Raw genomic sequence first — 16,117 nt, 5'->3', positions numbered from 1 at the left:
GGGCGCGTGACGTCACGACCAGGAAAGGATAAATACACATCCGGTGCAACCGGCTTCAGCTTTTCTGCCTCAGCAAAGCGCTCTATGTGAAACTGTCTTTGTCTATTTATTGTTGTCTGTCTCGTTACCAATACAGCTCAATATAACAGTTATGGCGAACCCCCTTCGAGGGGGCTGAATGCGAGCATTGTGAAAAACTTCCCCTGAGGACGCTCCGCTCCTGCCTCGCACTTTTTGAGGAAGGTGCGCAGGCAAGCGTTCCCCACGGCTCTGGACCCGCTGCTGCCGAGGCAGCATGGCGAAAGATGACGTGGGGCTCGCAGATGGATCTGTCAGCGGGGCTTGAGACGAGCACGAGTGCTTTTTCTCAGCCTTCACCTGGCAGATCCCGCGCCCCCGCGGCTTCTTCCGCCCAGGGAGAGGGCTCGTCGCATCAGCACTCTAGTTCTGAGGAATTAGACATGCTGAGCGTCGATATGGGGGAAGATGACTCGCCATCACTTTCCTCTGAGTACGAGGAGCTGGTGGATGTGCTTTCTCGTGCGGTGTCTAAATTAAACATCGATTGGCCAGCCGAGAATATTGGCGCTCATCCAAAAAGCAAACTGGACAAGCGTTTTCTGTCATCAATTAAAACACCTCCACCATGGGGCCTTCCCTTTTTCCCTGATTTACATGATGAGATATCTAGAACTTCGAAAAAGTCATATTCATCACGTCTTTTCAGCCCTCATGTGAAACATTACTCCAATATAAGAGGGCTGAAAGAGCATGGTTATGGGGCGATGCCCCGGGTTGAACAGACGCTTGCGGGTTATCTGTCCCCGGGTTCAGCATCGTCCCTGAAGGCCCCCACTCTTCCCACTAAACCACTAAAAGCTACATCAGGGTCAGTGGGAAAAGCGTACACGGCAGCAGGTCAGACTGAGTTGTTGGGCGGTCTATGGCAGCCTTGGTGGCGACATAGAGGCACCTGTGGCTTAGTCTGATTTAAAGGATAAAGACAGGGCCTTTATCCTCGACGCCCCGCTTGTGCCATCTGGCCTGTTCGGCGACGCAGTCACATCTGTCGTCGACAGGTTCCAGGAAGCTAAAAAGCAGGTGGAGGTGTTTAAAAAGTATCTACCACGCTGTGATCCACCTTCTGGGGCTGCTGGGCGTGAGCAGCCCCAGCCGTACAGCTCCTCGTACCGAGCACAGCAGAAAGAGAGTGTCGCCTCTCATACTCCACCCCAATGACACGGTGGGCCGGAACGGCACTCTCAGCCCAAGCCTTCCAAGCCGAAGACAGACCTGAGGGTTTTTGCTTCAGGCGAAGAAGGCTGGGCAGAAGAAGTCCTGACGCCAGTGGCGTCAGACTTCTGAGGGCAGCCCCACACGTGGTGGTGCGGTACACACCTCAGTATACGGTGCCCGTTCCACCTCGTGGCCCTCAGGGGGCCGTTCTGCCAGCCCCGCCACCTCTGGTGCTTCGGGGCACAGCGGTTCCCACCGAATTAGTGACGCAGTGTTCAGAACCTCTGAGGAGGATGTGACAGGGAAGTGTTCAGAACATAAACACGACACTGTGTCACATCCTCTGAGGAGGATAAATTTACATCAAAAATGTGCAGTGAACAAAACACTAGAGGCCAGCCTCGAGAGGCTGGTTCCCTTAGTAGATTTTCTGGTAGAGTGGAAATCTTTTCAAAATATCTCACATTGTGTCCTGCAAATTATAGAGAGTTACAAAATCCAGTTTTGGTGCCGTCCACCTCTATTCAAAGGAGTGGTGCATATGTCAGTGCTTCCTTAGCAGGCTTTGGTGTTGGAACAAGAAATAAAAACTTTATTAGCAAAGGAGGCTATAGAGAGGGTTCCGGTTGCCGACAGGGAGTCGTGGTTTTACAGCCGGTATTTCTTGGTTCCAAAAAAGGATGGGGGATTGCGCCCTATTTTAGATCTACGTCATCTGAATCAAGCAGTACAAAAGCTAAAATTCAAGATGCTGACGTTAAGTCAAATCGTGACTCAAATCAAATCCGAGGATTGGTTTGTCACAACAGATCTCAAGGACGCATACTTCCATATCTCCATCCTTCCACAGTACAGGAAGTTCCTGAGGTTCGCTTTCAGGGGCGTAGCGTACCAATTTCGGGTTCTTCCGTTCAGCCTAGCTCTCTCACACCGCACATTCACAAAATGCGTAGATGCAGCGCTGGCCCTGCTCAGGCTGCAGGGCATACGCATCCTGAATTATATTGACAACTGGTTGATTTTAGCACAGTCAGAGGAGATGGTGATTCGGCATAGAGATGTCGTTCTCGCACACATTTGGAAATTGGGGTTGAGACTGAATGCCAGGAAAAACGTGCTTACTCCACAACAGAGGACCACTTTTCTTGGCGTGGTTTGGGATTCAGTGACTCTCTCCAGCTCACATCACTGCTACTCTATTAGCCGTAAAAGAATTGAAGCTAGGCCAGTCAAGCACTGTAAAGCAGTTTGGGTCTGCAGTTTTGAGACTGTTGGGTCTGATGGCAGCAGCGTCCAACGTGATACCTTTTGGCCTGCTGTACATGAGACCCTTACAGTGGTGGCTCAGGACCAAAGGGCTTTCCCCGAGGGGAAACCCACTTCGTGGTTGTCTCCACGCCTTGATCATATGGAAGAAGAATTAAGAGCTCGATGTCATCGTGTCACTTTGACGACGGACGCTTCTCTCACGGGCTGGGGAGCGGTAATGGTCTGTGGAAGAGTCATCAGCTCTCGTGGCACATAAATTGCCTGGAGATGATGGCAGTTTTCAATGCATTGAAGTTCTTCCTTCCAGACCTGAGGGGCCATCATGTGCTAGTCAGAACAGACAATACATCAGTGGTCTCGTATATAAATCGGTCTGCGGTCGCGTCCATTATACAAACTGGCGCAACAGATCCTCCTGTGGTCTCTGGGGAAGATGCTGTCCTTGAGAGCTATCTATATTCCAGGGATTCAGAATATTGGAGCAGACATTCTGTCAAGGCAGGGGCTGAGGATCGCGTCTCAGGATACGACGCACTGTCCACTTTGGTTCTCCCTCACTCATCCAGCTCCTCTGGGACTGGATGCCATGGTACAGACGTGGCCGAGGCTGCGTCTGTATGCATTTCCCCCAGTTGTTCTGCTCCCGTGAGTTCTGGAGAAAGTTCGCCAGGAAGGGATAAGTCTATCGCTAGTAGCACCTCACTGGCCGAGCCGCATATGGTTCTCGGACCTGATAGCTCTTCTCGATGGCTCACCTTGGAAGATTCCGATCAGGAGGGACCTCCTGTCTCAGGCAGGGGGCACGATTCTGCATCCCCGTCCAGAAATGTGGAAACTGTGGGTTTGGCCTCTGAGGGTGCCAAACTCATAGAGGCTGGTCTCTCAACTGAGCTTGTAGAGACCATTCCTCAGTCCAGAGCTCCTTCCACAAGGAAACTATATGCCTTGAAGTGGAAACTGTTCACTTCCTGGTGTCAAGAACGACAGTTGGATCCAGTCTACTGCCTGATTGGTTCAGTACTTGAGTTCCTACAGTGCCGCTTCTCATCTGGGTTAACCCCATCTTCACTTAAAGTTTATGTGTTGACTATATCTGCTTACCATGCCCATGTGGATGGTACTACTGTTGGGAAGAACCCATTAGTCATTTGTTTCCTCCGTGGCACCCAGAGGTTGAGGCTTGCGATGTGCACGAGGGTCCCTGCTTGGGATTTGGCTATTGTGTTAGAAGGCCTATCTACAGCTCCATTTGAGCCTATCTCAGATAAGTTCCTGACACTTAAGACTGTCTTCCTTCTCGCCATATCATCCCTTAAAAGAGTAGGAGACCTTCAGGCCCTTTCAGTGTCCCCGACCTGTCTTGAGTTTGCTCCGGGGATGGTCAAAGCCTTCCTTTACCCCAAACCTGGATAAATTCTGAAGGTTTTGACTAATGTTCCAAGGCCTATTGTGTTGCAAGCCTTTTGTCCTCCCCCATTTATTACACCAGACCAGGAGAAATCGAATCTGCTGTGTCCAGATGTGTGCGAGCACTGGACACATATGTCCACAGAGCTGCCCTGTGGAGGAAAGCAGATCTGTCTGTCTATTTGTGTGCTTTGGACCACACAACAGAGGTCGTCCAGCATCTAAACAAACCATAAGCAAGTGGACAGTAGAGGCTATTTCACTTGCTTACGAGGTCTCTGGCCAGCAGTGTCCATTAGCTGTCAGAGCACAGTCGACTAGGAGTGTGGCGGCCTCTAAGGCCTTAATCTCGGGGGTTTCCCTCAAAGAGATCTGCGACACGGCCGGTTGGTCCTCGCCACTCACTTTTGTGAGATATTATGAACTTGACCTGGACTCAGCTCCAGGATTATTGGTTTTGCTGTCTTAAGTGTGCCAGAGTTTCATACAGACAGGTATTTGTGATTATGGCGTTTTGGTATATCGTTCCCAAAGCGTTCCTATCGGACGCAGCGTGAGTTCACTCGAAAGGGAACGTCTCAGGTTACTTATGTAACCATAGTTCCCTGAGATAGGGAACGAGACGCTGCGTTGCGTTGCCATACTCCCTGCATACCTGTGATCGTTTTGCCTCTGCAGTTTTTAGCTGAAGCCGGTTGATCCGGATGTGTATTTATCCTTTCCTGGTCATGACATCACCCACCCGTGACGTTCACTCTCGCCATTGGACTAGCTGACAGTCGTGCATCAGACACTATCACGCTGGAGGCGTTCCCAAAGCGTTCCTATCGGACGCAGCGTCTCGTTCCCTATCTCAGGGAACTATGGTTACATACGTAACCTGAGACGGTTTATTCATTAAGTCCAACTCTCCCACAATATATTGATTTAAAATGAATGGCAAGGACTTGTCAATGTGGGTCACATGACCATAAATTATTAAATTACTTCCTTGAAGTGACCATCACATGTCCCTCTCTAACAGACTTGTGGAAGGGCCTTTCGTGAAGGGATTCAGTTGTTCGTTTTTGTTTGGAACACCCCTAACAAATGGTGTCCCCTCACCAAAGAGCCCTTCAAGGGTTCAAAAATGCAGTTTGGAATTCACCCAAAGCTTAAACACTAGGCAAATAAGACATTTGTTGCAGCATAGACAGCCTCATTGATTATAACGGGAGTTTTTGCAAGGGTGAGCTTGCACTTAAAGTCATTGACAACTTTGGTGATTATAAAGGCAGTGTTCTTTACTTAATTATTAGTCAGAATATAGTCAGTCATCCCTAATCCCTTAAGTGAAAAGCAGCTAATACCAACCAAATACAACTTACTTATAAAAAATAAAAAGTGTTAATCTAAAGCCCTATTCAGATGGTTACTGTTTCTCACGTGGACATCTGTAAAAATACATTTGCATGGCACCTCAGATGATAAAACTCATGCATTCAGATGATGATTTGTACACGGTGTATGAGCGAGTTTAGCGATCCTACAAACCTGGGAGCATGCTGCTCACGTGGTTGCATGATTGTCTGCTGTAAATAAAATATCATGTGCTTGGAATAATCCGAATAAATTCATATTTAATTTAATAATACAAAAAATGAATATTTAAAATAAATATAAAATATCCTATTTAAAACGTGATTATTTAAATATCCTGTTTAAAAATAGGAAGATAGACAGTGTTGTACATTGCATCACAGTTTAATGAAGAAGTCCAACCAAAGTGAATCCAAAGTTCTATTAAGCAATAAAAAAACAGAAACGCTATAGTTGAAATGGTTTTCTGTCTTCATTTTATCTCAAAATACTGGATGTAATATGGAAATTAGTGAAAATAAGTCAATGCAGCCTCTTATTTACATGAGGTAAACATAAAGCTGTTTGGTTTATATTTTTAATGTGTATATAACACGTTTTAAAATTGTATTGCTGTAACGGCCCATTTGAAATGTTTAAGTTTTTTCCTCATTTTCCTTTCACTGAGGTGGAATAGTGATATAATATTGTTCTTGTAAATACTTCCCAGCATTTTAGTAATAAAAGTATACATAAAAAATAAAAAAAATAAAAAAACAACATGCAAATTACAGTGAAGCGCAACAGTTATCATATGGTGTTCCACAGTGGTCAAAAAGGATTTACAGTAAACTGAATTTTGAATTGATCTCCTCTTGTAAACTCAGAAATGTGGATTTGGATGGCAATTACATTACCACATGATCTTGGGGGTGGTGGAAGAAAAGCACTGACATTCTGGATTTAGACAGCAATAAATCACAGACTAGCCCTTTTAAATGTTGAAAATACTTTACGTCCCAATAAGAAACAATTACTGTCCAAATAGGGCTTAAGACAAATTACAAAAACATTGTGTTTTTGTCAGCTAAATCACAGACTAAAGGAACCCCCCCCCAATAAACAACAAGCCCTCAGGAGATCAATCACTGTGTCTACAGAATCAGCTTGATTGACAACCCTGATTGATTGTTTTGTGTCAGTATGACCACTTGTGTTAGAAAACCTCAAGAGATTCAAAAACATTACAGATGAATTCTGAAGCCACTTGTGCTTTTTACTTTCTTATCCTTCAATGCTGCTGTAAACAGATTTTATATTAAATCATAACCTTTATTTATTGTGCCAACTTTAAATTCAGAGTCCACATCCGCTTCATATAGAAGCAAATCAGCTTAGGTTGGAGATGAAAAGCTACTGTTGGGTGGGAGTCACAATGCTCCTGGATCACGCCTGGATTACATTTGTCAAAAGAACACTTAATAAGAGGGATTATAAACCAGCAATCCACAGTGCTAATGGGGATTGTGTCAGAGTTACTGCCTCAGCGCCGCCATAAGCGACACATTAGTATAACCAGGCTTACCCGTCCAATGTGTAAGAACAAACTCATTAAACAGTGTCTGGAGAATGCAAGACAATGAAAAAAAACTTCCTTGGGGTGTGAACTCAATTCAAATCATAAATATTTGGTGACAGGTGGAAGATATATAAAACATTCTTAGCATAATTGCTTCAGATTTGTGCATTGCATCACTGTTTAATGAAGTTCAACCAAAGTGAATCCAAAGCTCTATTAAGCAATAAAAAACAGACGACTTGATCTCAGAAGACTTAATTAAACCAATAAATAAAAAAAAATAATAATAATAATAAAATAAATATATCTGTTCACTTATCAATGAGCAACCTTAAAGGCCAACTCCAGCATATTGGGAATCGCTTACATGGGTAAGTTGAAAAGGAAATAGGCTTGTGATTAATGTGCTTGTTTCCATGTGCAATGATCCACTACTAAGAATGATAAAGAGAAATACCAATATTAAATGTTATGTAACAGTAAAGATAGCACTGCAGGGTAGCAATGTAACCGAATTCAAATCAAAGGTGAGTCTGAGTCCAAACCTGGTGGACCAGATGCTTTGTAAATTTAACAGAGGGGATCTGACCATGAAAGCACACCAGGTACTACAGTGAGTGATAAGACTACAAACCTTACCTAAGTTTTCATATGGCCTTCAGGCTAGATATTAGTACCGGTATTAACAGCCAGAGGCAACATATAGATAGATTGAGTGTTTATTTCCGTAATTCTGCCAATCACCCAAACACTGCTCTGGATGAGGTTTTGTAAGCATTATTATCCTTGTACTCTTTGAAATGCCTTTAAAGCATGACAGAAATCTAATCACATTCCAAGGAGAGGACACACAGTCCAGCACATCAGTGTTTGCTTGAGGCACCGCATTCAGCCATTTGACATTGGGGAGGTCTAAGAAGACTACAGGAGCCAAGAAGGGCCAAACACACACTGCTACCATGGAATACCAATGAAATGTGTTGGCTTTTGATTTATTGCACATCAATGTGACCCTGGATGGCCTTGTCACATCTTGATTAGTTTAATCCATTAATTTACTTCATTCTGCCAGAAGACTTTCACAAAGGATAATGGCATTCGACTAACACAATAATTCAATTAACACATTAAGCTAATCAGCAATATTTTGATCTAGTTAAAATAATTTTAACACTATGGAGTTGACTAGTATTTTAACTTCCCTCTTGACAAAAAAAAAAAAAAAAAAAAAAAAAAAAACATTCAGGACACCTAACTTTGACAAGGTGTGATGCATTTACAGAGGTGTATCTTATAACAGGCTTAGCAGGCAAGTGAAGCATACACCCATTACTAAATCATTTTCAAATTATGGTTGCCTAACGATAACAAGTTAATGAGGCGTGAGTGACAAGTGGAAAGACATGTGGGTTTGTTCTTCCTGTGTTACATCTAACTCCATTTCAGACCGACAGACAGATAGATAGGAACTCACAAGGCTGTGAAACGCATTGTGCAGCATATGTGTGTGTGAGAGAATGTAACAGACAGGAAAGAGTGTATGGAGACATGAGACTGAGGAGGGACAGGAAAGTACAATGAAAGGCAAAGAATGAGGAGAAATAGAATCCAAAAGACAGGTCGGCCTAAATTTTCAGGGATCACTTCACTTCTTAGAAGGTGTTTTAAATCCTTTCATATAAGGGCATAGCGCACTCCACGGCATCTCTCTTCCCTCTTTCCTTTAATCTGATCCTCTGGCTAGGTCTCTCACGCAGACGTAGACACAGACAATCTGAAACTCTTTTTCTAAAGACAGGAATGGACACTATGTTCTTTGCTGCTGTTTCCACACACAGTTAAAAGCACTGGCCGAATCAAAATGCATAAATCATTTTGTGCGCTATAGTTATTGGCCTTTGCATTATTGAATGAAAGGCTCTTCTGTAAAACAATCTCAAAAGTAATTACCTTATAAATAATACCAGGCATCTATTTTATATTTAGGAGAGCCTGGTCAATATGGTAGGCTCCTATTGTGACACCTGACCCCAGATAGTGACAACATGCCCCAATAGCAGTTAAATCTTAGCTAATAAGCAGTAGCTTATTTCATAGCCAATACTTATAGGACAATTTATGTTTATTCAAATTTATAATGACTGTGTGTATACAACATAGACTTTCAAAAAAAGGCTACTAGCTAAATACTAAATACTAGTCAAAAAGTTATCCAGTAAAATAGTGAAGATCAAAGTCATACACACATATTCACAGAAAATGCATCACATGAAGTTCAATATATTAACCTTATCTATAATTTTAAATGGCGCAGTACACTTGCAGAGAGTGCAGACTGACTGTCCTCCATTCTAAAGGGAGTATGCATTGACCGACATCTCATTAATGTAAGAACATTCCTTCACTGCACCCCCGCCCTCCGTTTCCATCAGTTTCATCTTCTAAAGCTCGCGACACTGTGCGCAAAGGCGCGTGCGAACTTTCACAGCATTTAAGGGAGGTTTCAGAGCTATTTTAGTTCTCCTTTTCACGCCTTCGGATTTCCAGAAACAAACAAAACATCTGCGGATGAGCATGTCTGACACCCGAGTTATAACACATCACTCATAACGTCTCCCCCGCAAGATCATTCATCAACATTAACTTTGCGCGTGCCCTGGTCACCAGTAACAAGGCAAATGACAAAAGCTCACAACATGTCAATATAATTACAATTCTACATACGTTACAAGATTTAAAACAACGAAAGAAGCGCAGTGCATCAATGTAACTTTTAAAATGTTTTGCATTTTGTCTTGGGCAAGCTCAGAGATACTGCTTCGTATTTTTATATATTTGAAATATTAAAAATAATGTTATTTATATAGGCTAACTAATATATTCGAATTTAATGTAGCCTCCTTCAAAGAATGTAAATGGTAACATAATGGTTCTTTTTGCTACTTTCTGTGCATTTGTGAAACGTAACGTTATTCGTTTGGAAAATATATTTACCTGCAGTAGAGTCGTTCACGTGTGCACGTGCTGGTTTTTACTTAATATCGCTGCCAAAGAATAAGATGCCTTTGCAGGCTGGATTTCAATGAACTATAGGCAAATATCCGCTTTATTCAGCAGTCATGTTCTTCTCTGTGTTCAATAAAGTACTGTCAATGAGAAACCGCTCCAAACGATTCAGTGCGCGAGTGAGCCGTCCAAATGATTCAGACAGTTTTGGAAACAAGTTTGATCGATTCATTGAAAATAACCGACTCCAAAGAATCATTCGATATTAGGGCATCGCTAGTCCTGGTTCCAAACAGCCGACAGCAACGTATCGTGATTAGATTCCTGTAATATTTCCAGCGAAACATTTTAGTGTTTGTCAACGCAACCCGCTAGCCTTCTTAAGCAAGAAAATATTTTTTTCTTTCTTTTTTTTTAACTGAACAGCTTCGTGATTTATAACTATCGACTACCATCTTACTACTAAGAAATGTAGTTAAATAGCTTGCAACAGTGACGCTATTGCCTACTCTTCAGCACTGTTTTTTGTAAATAATGAGGAAAAAGCCTAATTAAATTCGGTATATTGATTATATAATAAAACGCATTCAATCAGTTGCAGAAATACATTCTAACAATGAATTTAACCAAATTTTAAAAATACAAGTTTACAAAAACAATTCTGGAACTACAAAATAAAACAGCTTCACTACGCATGCAGAGTTTAATTGATTAATTACAAACGCTACTAATTTAATGTAATTCTTGACGTTAATAACACTGCTTACCTTACTAGCTAGAGTTCACTGAAAGGTAAAGATGCTCAGTGGATATAACTTGTTCTTGTCAATCCTCTGCTTTTTGGTAGATCCACTAAAAGCGCATGGTCCCTCTCCAGAAATGCACAGCTTGTCCTCAGTCGTCCGAATATTTGTGTGTCGGTTCCTCGTATCGCTCTGGTCACTAATTGCCAGGCCACTGGAATCTCCGGGAGCGCACGAGAGGAAGGCTTCTCCCGGCGCGTGAGCGTGATTGGCTAGACTGTCAGTGACGCACCAGCAGGTGGCAGAGCGTTCATATAGAAGACCCATTCAGACCGCACCAAACTGCCCAGACCTGTTGATGAGGATTGTCTGCAAATAAGACAATTCTAGCTCTTACAACAGCAAAAACATCTTTGGAAATTTATGATAAAAGTTGCATTGAAAAAAATGGGCTACATTTCTTACTAGCACTTGCTCTATAGCTGTCCTGGAGTAGGCTACTACCATAGACCTGCACATTTTGTATGTCTCCCTCACCTGTCACACCTGATTCTGCTCACGAGCATATTAGTACAGACTGCAAGACCTGAAACGGGTGTGTCAGATATAGGGAGACACAAAATGTGCAGGGCTGGTGGTACTCCAGGACAGGTTTGAGAACCAATGCTCTACAGCATTTAGCCTATAGGGGACACAATATTTTTCATATTAGGATTATTGTTTGAAAGTCATGTTATGCCTAATCCAGTAAAATCCATTTAATTTTTCACTTGTTATTGTCCTGAAAAAATAATCTGTTTAGTTTCAAAAACATTGACCTTTGTGGGGCATGTTATCACGCTGTATGAGGTTAAAATGGAACCTGGCATTAAGTAGACTTTTTTTTTTTTAGCAAAATTTTTATTAGTAATCAGTAATGAAATACAGAACAAATAATCAAACAGCATGTAAAAAACATGTAAAAGGGGAAAATATTTTGTACCATTGTTTTTGGTCAACAAATATTATAATGGATAACATTTAAAACATATGTGACAACTTTCCCCAACCTGACATTTATAGAAAGTACTTTAAAAGAGGATTGTCTTTAACAACAGATGAAAAACATTGTTATTCTAACAGAATAAAAATATTAATTTAGTTTTGTTTTTATCTTGTTTTTTTTTTTTTTTTTTTTTCAAGCCAGTGCATTCCAATAATTATACTGTATTCATTTATTTATTTATTTTCATCTAAGGCTATAAGACCAGCTTTTAAAAAAGAGATTTTAAATTAGTTTGTTTCAGTTCTGACAAATAAGAACTAATTACCCTGAATGCTCAAAGAACAGCTGTAAGCGATTGTTTTAATGATGCTCAATTAAATGAATGTTTCATTATTCCACTGTTCCTTTTGTGTTCATAGCATGTTAGAGATTATAAACATATGGACCTACAGTGTAAGTAGTGTACAATGTAGGGTTTACACCAATGTGCAGCCATCAATGTGAATAAATACTCCGAGAAGGAAACTGAATGGAAAAAGAGCTTATAGAGGATGTAATAACCTACTGTGATTAGTTTTCTTTGGGGTATTATACTGTTCTGTTGTCATCTGTTACAAATATGTAACAGTCTAAACTCCCAAATAAAGACCAGGAGCTGTATTGGATTATATTTCTGGATTTATTGTTTTGTTCACTGTATTTTATTATTTATTTTTTCCCACCAATTATTTATTTGAGTGCATCTTAAAGGCACAATATGTAACTTTTGGCCCTTTAAAAAAAAACTACATGCATTTTTCAGAAGAAAATTGTTTTGGTTGTGCTTCGGCTCTGCATAACTTTCAGATGAATATGACCCTTCACAATTAGAACATTTTTAAATGGGGGTGGGGGGGACTGCTTCAAATGAGGGGGCCACGGAAAGAAAAATGAGAACTATGAAAATCTATGGTACACTATTAAAAAGTGTTCAGCTGCAAATGTTACCTTAGGTGGAAATGCTATTTCTACTTGATAACCTCAAGCTTAATTTTGTTAGATTAGTACAGCATCAAAACATGTCAATATATTAGATTAAAACCACGTTTAAGCTCTAAACTCACTTTATAAAGTCAGTTGAGTGTTTTAAATAACCTTCTGTGATTCGATGTGAATTCTTATCACAGAATGAGACAGAAAATATACACTAATTTCCAAATCATTGAATTCAGGTGTTCCAATGATGGCCACAGGTGTATAAAATCAAGCACCTAGGCATGCAGACTGCTTCTACAAACATTTCTGAAAGAATGGGTCACTCTCAGGAGCTCAGTGAATTCAAGTGTTAGTGGTATTATAACAAAGTGGAAGCAATTGGGAACAACAGTAACTAAGCCACAAAGTGATAGGCCACGTAAAATCACAGAGCAGGGTCAGCGCATGCTGAGGCACACAGTGTGCAGAAGTCTCCAACTTTCTGCAGTGTCAATAGCTACAGACCTAGACTTTGGGGATGGCCCCTTCCTTTTCCAACATGACTGCGTACCAGTGCACAAAGTCTTGTCCAACATCAGTGCCTGACCTCACAAATGCGTTTCTAGAAGAATGGTTAAAAATTCCCATAAACACACTCCTTGTGGAAAGCCTTCCTAGAAGAGTCGAAGCTGTTATAGCTGCAAAGAGTTGGCCAACCCCATATTAAACCCTATGGATTAAGAATGGAATGTCATTAAAATTCATGTGCATGTAAAGGCAGACGTCCCAAAACCTTTGGCAATATAGTGTATTATTTATTTTGTACTGTGATAAAAGCTATGTCAATTAGCATTTCGTTATAAATATACTTTATACTTGGGATCAGGGATGGGCAGCATTTATGATACATGTATTCCAAATACATATTTCAAATACAAAATAGTATTTTGTAATTTGTATTTGATAGGGTTGATGAAAATGGCTTTGTATTTTGTATCCTTTAGTTTTGTATTTTTGTATTTTTAAAATACTGTAAAATACTTTGTAAGAAGTCTACATGATGACATCATAAAATTGCAGCCTCTGATTGGTGCCTACTTTATAGTTTGCTGAGACTATTGGTGCGTTCCAAACGGGATATATCGCCCTCCGAAGGGCACTTCGGAGTGAAAATAATCATGGCCGCCATATTGAAGGGTTGTTCCAAACCGAAGTGCTCAAAACTGGCCACTTCAAAGGGCCCTTCGGAATGAAGAATTTCGAAGGGTACAACTGATGGACACTTCGGGCCCCCATGATCCTTTGCACAAGGAAGCTGTTTGACGTCACAGAATGGGTACAGGAGGTTAGGAGTTCGATTTTACCTATTAATGTATGTATCGTTTTTTTTTCTATACTGCTGTAGTATTTATACGATTATATTTGCTACATTATTATGGTCAAAATGACATTATACTTCAACAAAAATACTTTACAGCTCTCTTTATCAGTCCATTCAAATGTTTAAAATACATAGACACCATATAAATGGTGCGATAAACCTAAAATAAATAAACTAACGTTAAACAAAGGGCGCAGCTTGCACAATCTAACGTTACTCCTCTTTCATTGTCTCATTAAGATGACGCTGAAGTGCGTTCCAAAAGAAGCCCCTACACCCTTCATCCCTTCGAAGCTCTTGCTCCAGAGGGTAAACCCTTTGAAGGGATTAGGGCATAGGGATGAGCCCTTCTGAATGGAACGCAGGGTTGTTGAGATCAGAACAGAAAATTGATCCATATGGAAGAAGGTGGTCAAGAAACGTGCAGGCTGCCAGCTTTCCATCAATTTTTATCATGAATTGCTATAATTTTTAACAGTTCATGTTAAGATTTGGTGTTTGTTTTGGTAGCCTAGGCTAAATAGTATACCAATTTACATAATGTTCTTGAAAACATTATCGAGCAGCAATCCCCTATATTTATGATTAACAATCAAATGATTAATTGGTTAAAAACTAGTTGAAGTTGGGTAAAGCAGCGCTGCTTATCATATTAGATACATTTGTGTGTTGAAAGTTGGTATAGTGTTACTCTGTGCGTTTGCTCGGCGGCTACTATGAGACACTTGGTGCACACTGCAGTAAGCTAGATCGATATTAGTCATGGTAAAACATGGTACTCGCAATAAATCAAGAAAACGAGATTCAAACAAAAAGACTTAGGGCCAGATTTACTAACAGCTTGTACCAGCGCAAACCCTCTTTTGGCGTTAAAAAAAACTACTGTCGGGATTTACTAAAGACGCAGTATAAATAAGTATTTACTGAAAACGCGTGGACTGAGTTGCGTTTTCGGCTGACCTTATTGTATATGCATTTTTAGGAGTTTCCCTTTCAGATGCAAAATTTATGGGAGGAGAGTATTTAAATGAATCACACAATGCAATTTACTAATGTTTGTGCTCGTCAATTTACTGGTATTTACACCATTATTTAACACCCTAAAAAAGCATGTCTGCATGTCATGTGACATGGCTGCAATTGTTGCTGTTAGGAGGTGACACCACAGAGAACAGAGAGCGCGTGGAAGAAGGAGTAAGACAGAGTAAGACCTTATCCAAACATATTGTTTGCCTATATCTATAGGCCAACATAGCTTGGCAAACTATATTATACAGTATATGTGTATGTGTTACATGGTTTTTCAACAAAATAAAACAGGAAATCGAGGGTAATGATGTCATTGATAGGCAACACACGGACACGGTGTGTGTGTCCTGGTTAAAATTGCTTAATTCTCTGAATTTAGAATTTATTGGAAACATCTGGGATAATGTAAGTATACATTGTCTCAAAGTTCCATTAGTCATTCTATTAGCTCCATCTGTATTTTATTCAGCTACAGTGATATCTTGATGCTTTTGTCCATATAATGGAGTTTCTGGAATGCGATAAGATTTATGATAGTGTGCACGCACTGAACACGTTTGTCCGCACTAGATGCCAAAAGAGAAAGCCTATACTTTGAAAGGCTCATGCACTCAACTGTGCACGAGTCAGCGAGGAACTTGGAAAATGAAGTATACCCATGCCTTAACACTCCTTAATGTCCACATTGCCCCATTTATGGAAAAAAGTAATGATAATATTAATAATAATAATAATAATAATAATAATAATAATAGCCCTCTCTATAGAAATTTGAAGTAAACGTGAGAATCTAACTGTATTTCTCCAAATGTGCACACTTTTGATATAAAAGTCCTGAGGGACTTTGTTTAGTCAAATGCTTTCATGATAACTACAGGAGTTCCCTTTTGAAAGGGAACTTGCACTGCGTCCCGAGACACATTTGGAGAAGCCTCCATGTGACAGGTGTCTGAAGCAATAGTCGAATCACGACAATCCTGTGTAAAAAGCATGCACGCTCAGTTCTTGATGGAGCTGTTTGCGTGCATTGCGAGCATTTGCCTATGCGAATGCTGGACAGTTTGAGAAGGGATTTGAGGGAAGTGATTCAACGCAAGCGCTCTGAGCGTCGGTGAAGTGTTTTGTACCCTTCTTTCCCTACACTCTGACAACAGGCCTGAAGCCTGGGCCCAATGATGAGTTGTTCCTTA

At 40.9% G+C, this 16,117-nt stretch overlaps 1 protein-coding gene across 6 annotated transcripts in view; it reads right to left on the bottom strand.

Moving 5' to 3' along the window:
- The window catches only part of chrm3a (cholinergic receptor, muscarinic 3a), a 136,634-nt gene extending 125,901 nt beyond the window's left edge, over positions 1 to 10,733 (bottom strand). For 2 of the 6 annotated variants that reach the window (XM_067367133.1, XM_067367137.1), the window contains exon 1: positions 10,603 to 10,733. The gene's annotated coding sequence lies outside the window, so the exon portion shown is untranslated. The remainder of the gene's footprint in view (positions 1 to 10,602) is intronic. The other 4 variants (XM_067367134.1, XM_067367138.1, XM_067367135.1 and 1 more) reach the window with 3 other exon arrangements.
- Between the last annotated feature and the right edge of the window lie 5,384 nt (positions 10,734 to 16,117).

This window comes from Chanodichthys erythropterus, chromosome 18 (genome assembly GCF_024489055.1).
Source record: "Chanodichthys erythropterus isolate Z2021 chromosome 18, ASM2448905v1, whole genome shotgun sequence".
Taxonomy (NCBI): domain Eukaryota; kingdom Metazoa; phylum Chordata; class Actinopteri; order Cypriniformes; family Xenocyprididae; genus Chanodichthys; species Chanodichthys erythropterus.
Note: the sequence above shows the minus strand (reverse complement) of the source record. Positions and strands in the feature narration are given on the sequence as shown.